The sequence below is a fragment of the Sciurus carolinensis genome, chromosome 18 (genome assembly GCF_902686445.1).
Source record: "Sciurus carolinensis chromosome 18, mSciCar1.2, whole genome shotgun sequence".
Classification (NCBI taxonomy): domain Eukaryota; kingdom Metazoa; phylum Chordata; class Mammalia; order Rodentia; family Sciuridae; genus Sciurus; species Sciurus carolinensis.
Window position 1 is genome coordinate 31,809,908 of NC_062230.1, and position 14,811 is coordinate 31,824,718.

Here is a 14,811-nt window from a genome sequence, read left to right on the forward strand (position 1 = left end):
CATGTGTTAAGAATAATGGTAATAATGATGTTCAGACATGGATGAATATCCATGTAAATAAACTCCATTGAGGGTAGGCTGGTTTTTATTTTTTCTGACACTGCATCAACATCTAGAAAAGTACAAAGACATAATAAACGCTCAATCAACAGCTTTTGAACAGTAAATATATTTATTACCAAAACAACAACCAAAAAAAAAAGGTTACAAAAGAAAATACAGGCTACAGTCAATTTGTCCACGTGTGTCTGCATGTGTGTATGTGTACACTCTCTTGGTAAGGACAGCACAGGTTGTGCTGCTGTAATAGACAACCCCTCAGTAAAATGATATGTTATTTCTCACTTATTCCTCATGTCCACAAATGTCTGCTCCGTGGCACCTTTTCTTTGAACTTCTCTGATGACCAGTTACTAACTGGAACATTTCCAGTTGTTATAGCAAAGGGAACAAATGTCCCACGGGGTCATAGATCACCTTTTAAATACTCAAGCTCATTGGCCAGAACTTGTCATATGGTCTAGCCCAATATAAACTAGACAGCAAGTACAACCACACTAAGTGCCTAGGGATAGAGAGCTGGGAACCCTTGGGAAATGACACTAATGAACACCACAAATGCGACCTTGGGAAGTACACATGGAATTGTTAAGAATCATTAAAACTGAAGAAAGAGAAGTTCTTTACTGCTAATGGCTAATTTTTTATTTTTATTTTGTATGAAAATACACGTTTATATTTTACAACTGAGTTATTCAATAATTAAATGTTTTAGAAGAGGTTTTAAGTTTTAAAAACAAACATTAATATCCTGAAATATTCTTCCGCTCTAAAAATGTTGAGGAAGCATTTTTATAACAGAGAGAAATGTTCATGCTGCGGTGTTAAGTGGGAAAGGTAAGATAAAAGTTCTGTACGCAGTCTCATTCCATGCTCAGAAATGCTTAGAGAAAGAACGCCGGGGAGAAATGTGTCCAGATGCTACTGGGACTTCATCTGAGCCCATTTGAGAGGCTTGAGGATGCCGTTTTCCTATTCTCCTTCTTTTCCTCAATAGTCTTTAGACTCTGCAAGTTTTCTGCAGTGATTAAGTGTTGCTATTATGAAAAATATATATAAACAAAAAAGTCTGATCTCCAGGGAAAAGATGGCCTCACATGTCAACTTTAACACTTAAAATGGAAGTATACAAATTTGTCCATAATGGTAACTTTTCAGAAAAAAAAAAAAACAGTAATTATTGGACATTTCCCATCTGAGAAAACCTTGAGTTTTATAAAATCCTTGGAAATACGGATGGGATTAGAGCCCAAATAGTTTCCCTCTGGAGTCATTCTTGTAATATGAAATGGGGTAAGCCGGCTTTGTGGAGAGGATCGTCAACTACCACTCTGAAGTTAGATTTCTGCAAAACTTCAAGCTAAGAAAAAAAGATTCTCCATTGCACCAAAATAGATCATTGTTTTCAACCAGTCTTGACGAAAATACTTAGAAACAATATTTATATCCTGTGGTCTCACATATAGAGTTATATTTACGTGTCAAATCAGAGGATTTTAAAGCTGGAAGGACCCTTCAAGGTAATGGGGGGAAAAAATGGAAGCTCCAAAGGACAGAAAATAATAATTGCTAGCACTTTTGGGGCACCAACTTTGTGTGAAGTGCCCACTCAGCAGGATTTCTCAACACTGGAACAACTGACATTTGGGTCAAAGAATCCCAGTTGTAGGGGGCTTCCCTGCTCACTGTGGTGTATTTAGTAGCATTTCTGGTCTCTGACCCATATGTGCCATTGGTACCCACCCCCACCACTGCCCCTCAACTCTGGCAGTCAAAATGGCCCCTGGGTGACATCCAAAATTACTTCCATGCAATGTTTTAGAAGATCCCTCACAACAAGGACAATAGTATGATGCCCACTTTACAGATAGAAAAATTGATTCTCAGAGAGAAAAGTATCTTTCTCCAGGTCATGAGGCTAAGAAGTGACAGAACCAGAACTCTAATTCAACCCTACATAACTCCATACAATGATCATGGCAACTGTAGGTAAAAAACCAAATATCCATGGTTCCCGGGGCTGTGTAAGCACTATAGTTGTACACCCACATAGAATCCTCAGGCCAACTGTAGGAAATGCACGCACTCATTATTCTTAGGTTTTAAAGCGCAAACTGAGCTCAGCAAGGTCATATAATCTTGGCCAAGGTCGCACAGCTAAGCTAAGCAGCACGTCTGAATTGGAATATGACTCTGATTCCACAGTGCATGCTCTGCACCAATACAAATACCCACAAAGCCTGAGGTCTTGTTATACTGTACTCTGCCAGGGAAGGGTGCAAGAGAAAGAGAAAATACAATTTGCTCATATACCTAAAGATCTCTAATTGAGCCCATTGGTCGTTTGTTCATTCATTCATTCATTCATTCATTCATTCATTCATCTGCCCAGACACCTGGGAGGCAGTGTAACATAGTCTGAAGAGCAGGGTCTCAAATCCTGCCTATTCGTGGCTAGCTGTGTGACCTTGGGGAAGTATATTAAGTTCCCTTCTTCATTTTCTTCATCTTTGAAATGGAAATAATCACCTATTTCTTTTTCAGGATTAATATGAAAACAGAATGAAATACTACATGGAAAATGCATAAAATAGAATGAGCCTATAATAAGTGATCAACAAAAATTTTTAAATACATGTTATTACTGTTATTTACTTCCCAAAAGAAATTGAGCTGGCTAAGTTCTGAATGCATGCAGAGTGGAATAATATGAAAACAGCCAAAGAAAAATCACCATGCAAGGAAAAAGCAATTGAAATGCCAAGGCAATCCCTAAGCAGTGTGACATGATAGCATTTACCTGCTGCTCCATATGTTAGCTTTTGGGGGGGGAAATTCACATTAACTCGTGTTTGTCATTACATTTTTTTTAAAAAAAGATTTTGACTTTATGTTGGCAAATGCAATGAAATATACTTACAACACAAATTGCACTCCAAAGAAACTAAAATACACCTACAATTTTCTAGATTTCTTGTCATCATTTTTGCCTGTTTCTACTTTGAGGATTTGGGGGCGAAAAAGAAAACAACTTCTGTTGCTAGGAACATTTCAATAAATGAAGATATATCTCTGCCCACAAAGATGCCCCATCAACCCGTCCTCCTGCTCTCCTGAAAACCAAATTACACGCAGATGTATGGCTGAGTCTGAAGATGTTTGTTAAGGCTAGTCATTTCAATTCTGAATTTAGTTACAGATTCATAACACAAAAGGGAAAGAAAAAAAAAGTTGGATGAATAATATGAATTCTCTCTCCCAAGGCAGTTTTGTTTCTCTGCTTCGAATTTAATCATCTGCCCAATTTGTATTTATCCTTATGTAAATTGGCCGGATAGTCTAAAAATCATATGGGAGGGTTAGGTCTAATAGCTAGGGGTCAGGATTTAGCACTGGAAGTCTTCTGGTCATTCGTTTTACTTTCTAAAGTTACCTCTAAATAAAATCCATAGAACTTGTAAATTCACCCACCTCCAATGGATCTTTCAGATTCCCACTCGGAAGATTAAATTTAAAAGGATAATGTGTTTAGAAAAACACTGGAGTCTATCTTAGAATAACCAGATTAATCACTCTGAGAAGGAATCAGGTTAATTTGTCTAGGAGGCAATAGAGCATATCCGTTAACCATGGGGAGCGCCAGAGTGCGAGGGTACTGACTTCAAATACTAGTTCTGCTATTTAATTGCTATGGAAGGTAGACTCCATAGGACCCCTAATGAGCCCCACTTCCTTGTCTTTGTGCCCTTGTATAATCCTCTCCACAGAGTGTGGGCTAGTCTGGTGACTTTGTTCTAACCAATAGAATATGGCAAAGCCACAGGACACCCCTTCTGTGATTAGGCTACACAAGAGGTGAGTCTTGTCCCTCACTGGCTTGGATGAAGCAAGCTTCCACATTTGAGCTGCCCTGTTGGAGGGAGCCATGTGACAAGGAACTATGGTAGCCTCCAGTCACAGTCAACAGGGAACTGAGGCCCTCAAGCTAACAGCCCTTGAGTAGCTGAATGCTTCCCAAAACCATATTCGTGAGCTTGAAAGCAGATCCTTCCCCAGCCAAGTCTTCAGAGGAGACTCCAGTCCTGGCTGACACCTTGATTGTGGCCTCTTGAAAGTCCATGAGCAGAATACCTAGCTAAGCTGTGCCCTGACTACTGACCCACAGAAACTACAAAATAACACACACACAGCCCAACATATTAAATAAAGAAAGCAGCTTACAAAATCTCATTCCTTTTGTTCCCCTAAGCATTTTCATGGAGTTCTGGGATGAGCAGGAAAGACTTGGGGGGAAAAGCATACAAATTTGTGTTCTGTTCTAAGGACTTATCACATATCCACATGGAGGAATTTCTGTTTCAGCAACATTTCTGACCACTCTCCATCTGTTCCACCTGCCCCAGGATGGGGAGCAACTTCTACTGTTCCTCACCAAGAGTGAACTGGGCGTTCTGTGGCCCAGGCCCTTCTGTTTTGCCTCGGTGGGTCAGTCTGGTTCTGAAAATGGCCTGCTCTCATGGGCTTCCTGAAGCCAGGCAAGTTAAGAAGGACAAGGCTGCTGGCCATGTCATGGCCGGGTGACAAGTATGCCTAATCACATGCAGAACACATTAGAAAGTTGGCTGGGTTACGACACCAACCACACCCTTCAAATTTCCTTTTATCAGTAGTAAAAAACATATTGTGCTTGCCTTGCAAGCACAAGACCCTGGGTTCAATCCCCAGCACCGCAAAAAAAAAAAAAAAAAAACATATTGATCTCCAATGCATTGATTTCTACCTGCCTTATTCCCATGTCTACCTCCAGCTGTTTGTGAACTAAAACAGGTAACAGTAGTTTTATTTCTTGGAGCTTAAATTATACATGCATACACATTCACACATACACATTCCTATAGGCATTAAAAAGTTGGGAGACTATAGATTTTATATATATGAAATATATAAAAAATATAAAAATATTAAAAAATATATATGTGTATATATATATATATATATACATACACACACACAAACATATATATGTATATATATATGTCCCAAATTAGTTAAAGGCTGGGAAAAATTGAATTATAAGAAACTCACATTTTCTCTTAATTTCTTTAGTATTTTATAAACACCATGACTTTATTAAGTGATTAAACACCCCTGGAGGTTAAAGAAGTCCCTTAAATTTCACACAGAATACCACTGTTTTTCTTGCAATGTCAGAATATTCAGCAGACAAAACACTGGGAAAAAGGGTCAGAAAAGGAGGGAAAATAGGAAAGAATTTGATGTATGATATTTCAAAAATCTAAACATCCAAACCCAATGCTACCATCAGAATGCGACATAATCAGAATTTTTTTGGATTTTCTCATCCTAATTTTGGAATTATTTTCAATGACAAAGAAAGGGGCACTCTGATGTCAGTTTTCAGGCCTCTAAGTCTTGAGCCCAGCATTAGTTTCCTGTATTTTTTTCTTTTTGCTGTGCTGGGGACTGAACCCAGGGCCTCACACATGCAAGACCAGTGCTCTACCACTGAGCCCCCGCCCCCCACTTCCCAGGACACACAGTTTACAAAAAAGCAGCTTCCCCTAATGAAGCACTAAGGGATAAAAGAGAAAAGCAAGGAAGGAAGGAAGGAAGGAGAGAAGGAGGAGGAGGAGAGGAGAAGAGAAATAGCTAGGAATCATACTGTGCTGTGCCTGAGGCTATTCTGCATATGTGAACAGAGACAACGGGGCTGTGGGTTACCACAGCAAAGCCTTGAGCCAGGGAGCCAGCATCACTCAAGAACATGACTAAGGAACAGATCTGTAGCCAGGTCCCATCCTAGGCCTTTCATGAAACAGTCCTCAGGGGTCCAGCTTTGTTGTCCATCTGACAGGCACCGGTGGGAAGGAAGTTCTTAGGTCAGCTGGGACTAGATTCCATGGCTCATTCTCCCCTTCCCTGGGGCAGTTTGGTAACAGTTGCACTTCCCTGGGTGGGAGAGTGGCTTAGTCCTCTGTTGCTGCTGTAACACATAACCACAGATGTCGTGGCTTAAAAGGAGGCAAATGTGTTCTCTTACAGTTCTGAAGGTCAGAATGCACAGAAGGGTCCTCCAGGCTAAAATGGAGATGGAGTCTCTGGGGGTCTTTTTCTGCCTTTCCAGCTTCAAGGGGCCATCTGCAAGCCTTGGTTTCTGCCCCTCTTTTCTTCATCTTCAGTGCTCTGAGACTCTGACCTCTGCATCTGTCCTCAAATCACCTTCCATCTTCTAAGAACCCTTGTGATTACACTGGGTCCACCTGATCATCTAGGACAACCTCCCCATCTTGAGAGCCTTACCTCATTCACATCTGTAAAATCTCTTGGACTAGGTAAGGCAGCACATTCACAGGTTCTGGAGATTAGAAGAGCCTTCATTCAAATTACCATTGATATACAACCTACTTTCATACTCCAGAGTCAAAGACCATCAGGTTTCACAGAATGCTATTCCCTTTTCCACTCCCTTTCAGCCAGGGTGATGAGAACAAGAGGAAAGTCCCCGTCTGTGCTGGCATACTTAGGCAGCTTTCTGACACTTGCTAATCTTCCCCTGTGCCCAGGGGCAGGTCCCAAGCTCAGTGCTTCCAGCCCCAACACGGCCACCTGGATTCCAATAATGTTCTCACTGTATTTCTTTTTGTGGTTATCTTCTATTATAAGAATTGATAAAGACTTTGCATTTTTAGTGGTGACCATAGTTACTTTCAAATGTAAGTTTTTTTAAAATGTCTTGATTAAAAATTATAGGGAGGGGAGGAAAGAAGAAAGAGAGAATGAGAGAATAGATCTACAAGGATGCAAATATGACAAAACTTGTGAAGGCTGTTCCCAAATTCCTGAAGTTTGAGAAGCTAGTATAGCATAAAAAGCTCTACACGCAGGGCATGGTAGTGCACGCCTATAATTCCAGTGACTCAGGAGGCTGAAGCAGAAGGATCACAAGTTCAAAGCCAGCCTCAGCAAGTTGGCAAGACCCTAAGCAACTCAGCGAAACTCTGTCTCTAAATAAAATACAAAATAAGAGGGCTGGGGATGTGGCTCGGTGGTTAAGCACCCCTGGGTTCAATCTCCAACACCAAAAAACAAAACGAAACAAAGCAAAACTCTAGGCAGAGACATGGGCAGGGCTATACGTTGCCCTCTCTGTGTGGCCTTGCCCAGCCCCATCCAGAGTGCTTCCTACTCTGTCAAGACCCGTGCAATACATAAAGGTAATGTATGCAACCCCTGGGCACATGAGGCACGCCAGTAAGTGGCCACCAGTGACCACTATGTCTACAGTATCAGTGGATCCATCTCCTTTCAAAGATCTCTATACCTGCTATCCATTTTCCTTCATCAGTCCAAGTACACAGACTCAAGAGACAAACTCTTCTTGGCAAAGAGTGGACTGAAATTATCCTGAATCCCCTGAGGAAATTGGTAAGGTGGTTTAAAATTGATTTTATTTAAGACATTCTGTAAACATCAGGCCTCCTGAGTAACCTTTCCCTTGGTCTGACTCTGGTGGGTTGAGACGTGAGCCTCCCATGTCACCAGGCTGGGTTTAGCCCATGGTGGCACCCACGGGAGATTGGGGTCTTTCTCCCCCATTTTTTCTGCCTTTGGCAGTGTTTATGGCAGGGACTATGTCTTCTCTGTGGCTTTGACTTCCCACTAGACGAGCCCACCGTGGGACCTCCGTGGGCCCTGGTAACACTACCTCCTCCCTCCAACCCCAGCCCAGAGGTGGGAATGTCTCCCTGCGGTTGAAACCTCTGGTTGCCTCACAGATCTCTGGCCCCTCAGCCCTTCCCTGTTCAGTCAATACCCTGCATTAAATTCCCTCTGTTGAAAATATTGGGAGAGTGCTGTTTTCTGCTTGTACTCTTACTGGCACAATGATGTCAGAAATAAGAAGAGCAAGTTGTGCAAACACTCACGTGACACAAAGATTTGAGATGGGACGATGTCATCTACCATAAACTAAAATAGGAATAAAACCGTGGTATCTTCAGAAATCTACCCAAGAAAATCAGGAAAATCAAATGAATGGTCAACAACTGGTGACTTGAAAATGCTTCCATGGGTTGTCTTCTTAAGACTGGTTATTCTTCAAAGACAGTGGGTACCAGTTACCTCTGTGCTTTCTTTTGCCTTCAACCCTTGAATGGTTATGTTTTGTCCTTGAGGACTCCTCATTTAAAAATGAGTGGCATGTCCTACTAGTTCTAGATTTCCAAGAATTGATGGAATCATACTTGGCTTTTATTCTAAGAATTCTATTCTTATTTTATATGACTTTGGACAAGTTATCCAAATAATGTCCCCCCACATTGGGTTGCTGCAAGAATAAAATGAGCACATGCAGATGCTCAGTCTGTCAGCAGTTGCTATAGTTACTGCACTGTCCCTAGATTTCCTGAAATGTCTCTGACATCCATGTCTCCTTGAGACTTCTTTGGCTTCCATCATCCTGCACTATTCCTATTCATCTCAACTTCTGCCTCTTTTATTGCCTTTCACCCTCCTCCTGTTCTTAACCTTGACTATCCTTAGCATGGGTGAATATGTTGTCCTTGGTTCTCTGCTCTTCTTTTTCTACAATTAACCTTGTGTAATTGTAGGAAGGTCCTAGCCACCACCTCTATGCATATAATTCCCAAATATGTACCACTAACTTTGACTTCTCCCCGGGACTGTACATTCAACAAAATACGGAAGTAAAATACAGATCTATGAACCTAGGAGGACTTTAAAGAACATCAAACACAGGGATTTTGTCTTCGTCTGTTTTGTGATACTATAATGGAATACCTGAGGTGTAGTAATTTTAAAAAAAACAGAGATTCATTTCTTACCATTCTGGAGGCTGAGATTGCCAAGATGGAGGGAACTGCATCTGACTGGGGCATTTGTGCCTGGAAGGCAAGAGACTGTGAGAGAGCAATAGGGAGCTGAACTTACTTTTATAACAACACCCCCCACCCACCTCGCAATAACGAAGCACTCCTGCTACAGTGGCCCACCTCTCAATACTGCTCCATTCGGTATTGGTTTCAATACCGGAGCTTTGGGAGGCACGTTCAAAGCATAGAAAATCTCAAACTCAACTGCCTGGGGGGTCAGGAAGGTCACCTAAAAGGTGAAGCAGGCTGGAGATAGATGGCAAATGACCCCTGATACTTGTCTCAGCATCAGGAAGACAGTGGGGCAGGTGGGGTCGGTGAGAAAACAAGCATGCGTCCATCTGAAGGGGCAGCTGGTGCTCAGCTTCCTCCAACTGGTGGGGGCTCAAATCTGGGCATTCGTACAAAATCTCTGTTTTGAAATGTTGGTAGCAAATTAAAGCATAAGACCTTGTGTAGAATAAACCACATCTGCCAGTTTGCTTACCCTGGTCTGATGCGGTGCCCTCAATTCCTAAAGATACAAGAACTAGGGCTTAGGAGGGTCATGCGATGGATTTGTCGGTACCATTGTTGGCATAACCATAACCAAAATCCAGGTTTCATGACTCTTAAATTCCCTCCAATTTGGCCTGTTTGAAAACACATTTTCTTCGGCTGGGGATGTAGCACAGTGGTTGAGCACATGTCTAGCAGGTACAAGGCCATGAGTTCAGTCCCCAGCACCAAAAATAAATCAACCCATTTTCTGTTTTGAACCTCAAACTCAGTGTGCTCTCTAACTAACTTCTCAGAGAAGAATCACTTTTTCTTCCAATTTCTCAGGTGAGAAGCCTAAGCCCTTGATTCTTAGAGCCTCTGTATTCATTTCGTCAACAGGCCCTCTTTTCCATGACATCTGGCCCCTAGTTTGTCTTTCTCATTGTGACTGCCAGGACCTTATGGCTAGCCAGTCCGGGTCTCAGCTGCCTTTCTGTCGGTCTTGAAACAATTCCTCTGCCCAGCATCCCAGGTCCACCACCATCCGATTCCTCTTTCCCAGTCTTTCTTCATCTTTCTAGAGATGCACTCTTCCCTCCTTCCCTTGCCAGCTCACAGAGCACTACCCACTGTCTCCTCTAGGGGGCACTCAAGACCCTCCTCCCTGCCCTCCAGTTGACTACTGACCAAACACAATTGAGCCACATAAGGGGTGTAGCTTTAGTACAAAATCAGAATTAAATTCTGATTCCTCCTCCTTCTGAGAGCATCCCTGCCAGCTTCAAATATTTTTTTAAATTTTTTTCATTGTATGTGGACATAGTATCTTTATTTATTTAATTTTATGTGATGCTGGGGATTGAACCCAGTGCCTCACATATGTGAGGCAAGCGCTCTGCCACTGAGCTACAGCCCCAGCCCCCTCATCTATTTTTTAATGTTGACACTAATAACAGGTACTGTATTTGCTAGGGACCACCTGCAGATCAAGGTGTCTTTCCTGCAGTTTCTCATTTACTTCTCCCCAAAACTCTGATTTTGAAGATGAGGACACTGGCTCACCAAGACTAAGGCTTGTTTAAGGTCATGTGACTGAGTTGGGAGATGCTACCCAGGTCCATCTTCCTCCAAAGCTCTTGAACAGCACATGACACTTTCGGACAGCCCTGGTATAAAGTCAGGTGCTAGGGCCCACATCTAACTTCTTCACTTCTTTCTTACGGCCTCAGTTTTCTCATCTGTCAAATGGCAATAGCAGAGACCCACATGTGCTTCCTAGGCCTGCCATGACAAAGATCTATAAAGTGGGTGACTTACAACAGCCGAAATCGATTCTTGCTCAAGTCTGGAGGCCAGAAGTCAGGTGACAGCAGGGCCATGCTTCTTCTGAAGGCTCTAGAGAGGCTCTGTTCCTGCCTCTTCCCAGCTTCTGGAGTTTGTGGGCAAGCCTGGGCTTTCCTTGGCTTGTGGACACACAGTTCCAATCTTTGTGTCCGTCTTCACCTGGCTTTCTGTTTTAGTCAGCTGTTTCACTGCTGTGACTAAAAGACCCAATCAGAACAACTGTCAAGGAGGAAACGTTCATTTGGGGGCTCACAGTTTCATAGGTCTCCATCCATAGACAGCAGGCTTTGTTGCTCGGGGCTCAAGGTGAGGCAGGACATCATGGTGAAAGAGTGTTGCAGAGGGAAGCAGCTCACATGGTGATCACGAAGCAGAGAGAGAGAGGTCTCCACTTGCCAGATATAAACATGTACCCCAAAGCCACGCCCCCAAGGCCCAACTCCTCCAGCCACACGCTACCATATCAATTACCACTCAGTTAATCCCGATCAGGGGATTAACTCACTGATGAGGTTAAGACTCTCAAAACCCAATCATTTCTCCTCTGAACCTTCCTGTACTCACACGTGAGCTTTGCGGGGTGGGGGGGGCACCACACCTAAATCACGATGCCTTCTCCACGTGTATCTCTGAGTGTCCTCTCCTCTCCATAAAGGGACGCCAGCTTTGGTTGTAGGCCCTACCCTAATCCAGTGTGACCTCATATTAACTCAATTACATCTGTAAAGAACATATTTCCAAATAAGACCAAGTTGGCATCAGGTTCTAGGTGGACAGGAATTTAGGGCAAGGGACATTACTCAAACCAGTGTGCAATCTTCAAGGTTGTACTGAAACGAACGTGGGACGCTGTGTTAAAAGGCTCACGTCCCAGTGCTGAGGACTCAGCAGGATTAGTTCACTCGAGTCATCACACTGCAGCCCTGGGCTGTCACGTTCACTTGCCACTGACCTGGACCAGGCGTTGGCCTCATCCTGCAGTGAACAGCAGTCTTCCTCTAGGGGGCAGATCAAAATCACCCAGGGCGTGTTGAAGACTCATGCTGAGGTCTCACCCAGGACTTATTCAATCAGAAACTCCAGGGTGAAGGATATGCTTAAAAGGTTCCCCAGGTAATTCTAACACGCAGCCAGGCGCTAATGGAGACGGATGTGTTGGAGTCCCGAGAGAGAACATCCAGACTCACGCTGTTGGAGTGCATCCGGGTACAGCCCTCATTTCTCCAGAACATTAACTCAATAAAAAAAAAAAAAAAACAGGCTAGTGCTTTGGGAAGATAAAAACCAGTAAAACTTGTCGGATTCTGACTTCTGTGTGGTTGCTCCTTCTTGTGGGAAACAAAGCATTATTATGACATTAGCAATCACAGGATTTGCTTTCAATCAAACTGTGCCCAGCAGGGGGAAGATGGAAAAATAAAATGAGAGCAGAGGAAAGGCCGAGCTGTAAACAGTGTTTGCCAAGGAAACCAAGCTTTTCCCTTTTGTCCTGAGCCCCCAGTGACAGAAATGTCATCCAGAAAGGATCAGGAGCCAACTGCAGGTACTTTACATGGACACATGACAAATTAAAGAAAGATGCAAGATGCAGGGGTTGAAGCATGTAGAATTGTATCGTGACTTGGTTCAACACCAAGGCAGGCAGAGAAATTAAATGGAATTTGAAATCTTCCCTCAGAATGCTCAACATTAGTAAGTCGAATTGAGAAGCAAACTCAATCTATCATGTGATGACTAAGGCTCTGCATATATCAGGTTCTATTCTGCACACTTGGTATACCCCAATGGACACATGAGCCTCAGGGAGCTTATATCTCTGCAAACAGCTTCAACTGTACACGCAGTGTACGTTTGAATCGAGAGGACTATAGCTTCAAGGAGAAAAAAAAAAAAACATTTTCATCAAATTCAAGTCACTGGGTAAAAAAAGAATCAGAATAATTAGTATTATAGGATTTAAAGGCCGAGAACTTCATTAGGAATATCTGTTAGGGGTATTTGTGCTCACAAGTCAATGATGTGCCAATGGACAGAAGAAAAGAAGTAACAGACAGGGTCCATTGACTTCTGACAAGTTGACCATCCATGTTCTGAATCAGCACTGTACAGTAGAAATCGCTGCACCAATGGAATCTTCCCTACCTGCTGTTCAAGATGGCAGCCACTAGCCTAGGATTTCCAAATGGGACACAGATGCCCAGTTACACAGAATTTCAGATAAACATCAAATTATTTTTTAATATAAATGTTTGTTTTAGTTATTTTTTTTCATCACTATAAACATAAGACCTGACAAGACCAATGCAGAGAAGAAAAGCTGAGTTTGGCTCATGGTTTCATGGTTCAGTCTATGGCTGGTTGACTCCATAGCTCCAGGACCAAGGTGAGGCAGAATATCATGGCAGGAGGGCATGGTGGAGGAAAGCAGCTCAGGGCATGACAGCCAGGAAGTACAGAGAAAGCTCCGCTCACCACGGACAAAATACAAACCTAAAAGCACACTCCCAGTGACTCATAGGATACCTGCCTGCAGTTACCACCCAATTAATCCACATCAGGATTAATCTAATCTATTGATTAGATTAAAAACTCTCATAATCTAATCTTTTCACCTCTGAACATTCTTGCATTGTCTCACACATGAGTTTCTGGGAGATACATATCTAAATCATAATAATGTTGGAACATATTTTATCTTATTCAAATTTCACTGGGTATCTGTACTTTCTCCTGAGACTGGCCATATGAACATGGCCATTGAGCATTGAAATGTACCTAGTGTGACTGAGAAACTATTATTCAAATTTTATTTAATTTTTATGAATTGAAGTAGTCATATGTGACCAGAGGTCACTGAATTGGACAGTAAGTCTGAAGAAACAGGATATAAGAAAGGACTGCCCAGATGTGATTTCACTGGGAGCAGTTATTGGGCTCAAGATCTCTATTCCAACCTGGGTCTCCCTCTGAGCCTGAGTGTTCTGCCTTGTTGGGAAGTTGTCAGTGGCTTCTCTGAAATACCAACAACCGTAATATTAACAAGCCATTTATTGAGCAATTATTATGTGCTGTGAGATACACTTTACATAGTCTGTGTCACTGAATTCTGCCAACAAGTCTGTAGGTAAACTTGAAAATCCCCACTTCACATGTGAGGCCAAGGAGACTCAGTGAAGTCCGGGGGCTTGCCTAAGGCCACAGTGCTAGCCAGTAGAACATTTACAGCAAGTCACATGATCTGACCTTAAACCAGGTCACCAGTCTAACCTCTAAGGCAACTACTAGTGATTTCCTGAACAATGATGTCCAACAGGAATGAGTTTTCAAAGTCACATCTTAAGGAAGTCCTCAAGCCAGATGGCAGGCAGTACAGGGAGACCTGGCATAGTTCTAAAGAGCACCTGAGGTGTGGAAATCCAGGACCAGGGACAGAGAGCAGGGAGACAGGGAACCTCAGCTTTGTTATTTTGGTAAATAGTGGGATGACTCCAGGCAGTTACAAAGCCTCCCTGAGGCTCCATGATCTCATCTTTAAAATGAGGCAAAACTTCATTTGGGTGTTTTTTGCTTTTTTTTTTTTTTTGTGTGTGTGTGTGTGTGTGTGTGTGTGTGTGGTGTTTGTTTGTTTTCGGTACCAGGGATTGAACTCAGAGGCACTCAACCACTGAGCCACATCCCAGTCCTATTGTATATTTTATTTAGAGACAGGGTCTCACTGAGTTGCTTAGCACCTCAATTTTGCTGAGGCTGGCTTTGAACTCACGATCCTCCTGCCTCAGCCTCCCGAGCCACTGGGATTATATTGGTTGTGTTTGGGGAATAAAAAGAGAAGGTGCATGAAATGGCTTGGCTGGCACTAGTAAGGGATAATTATATATGGTAATGTGCATAATTGTTTTATTTCCAATAATGAAAAGAAAACATGAGTTGGAAACAACTCACTTACAAGGGCTATAAAGGGATGTCTAAAAGGTTCAAGGACGTGAACTCGCTCTCGCTTTTCTGTTACAGAGCA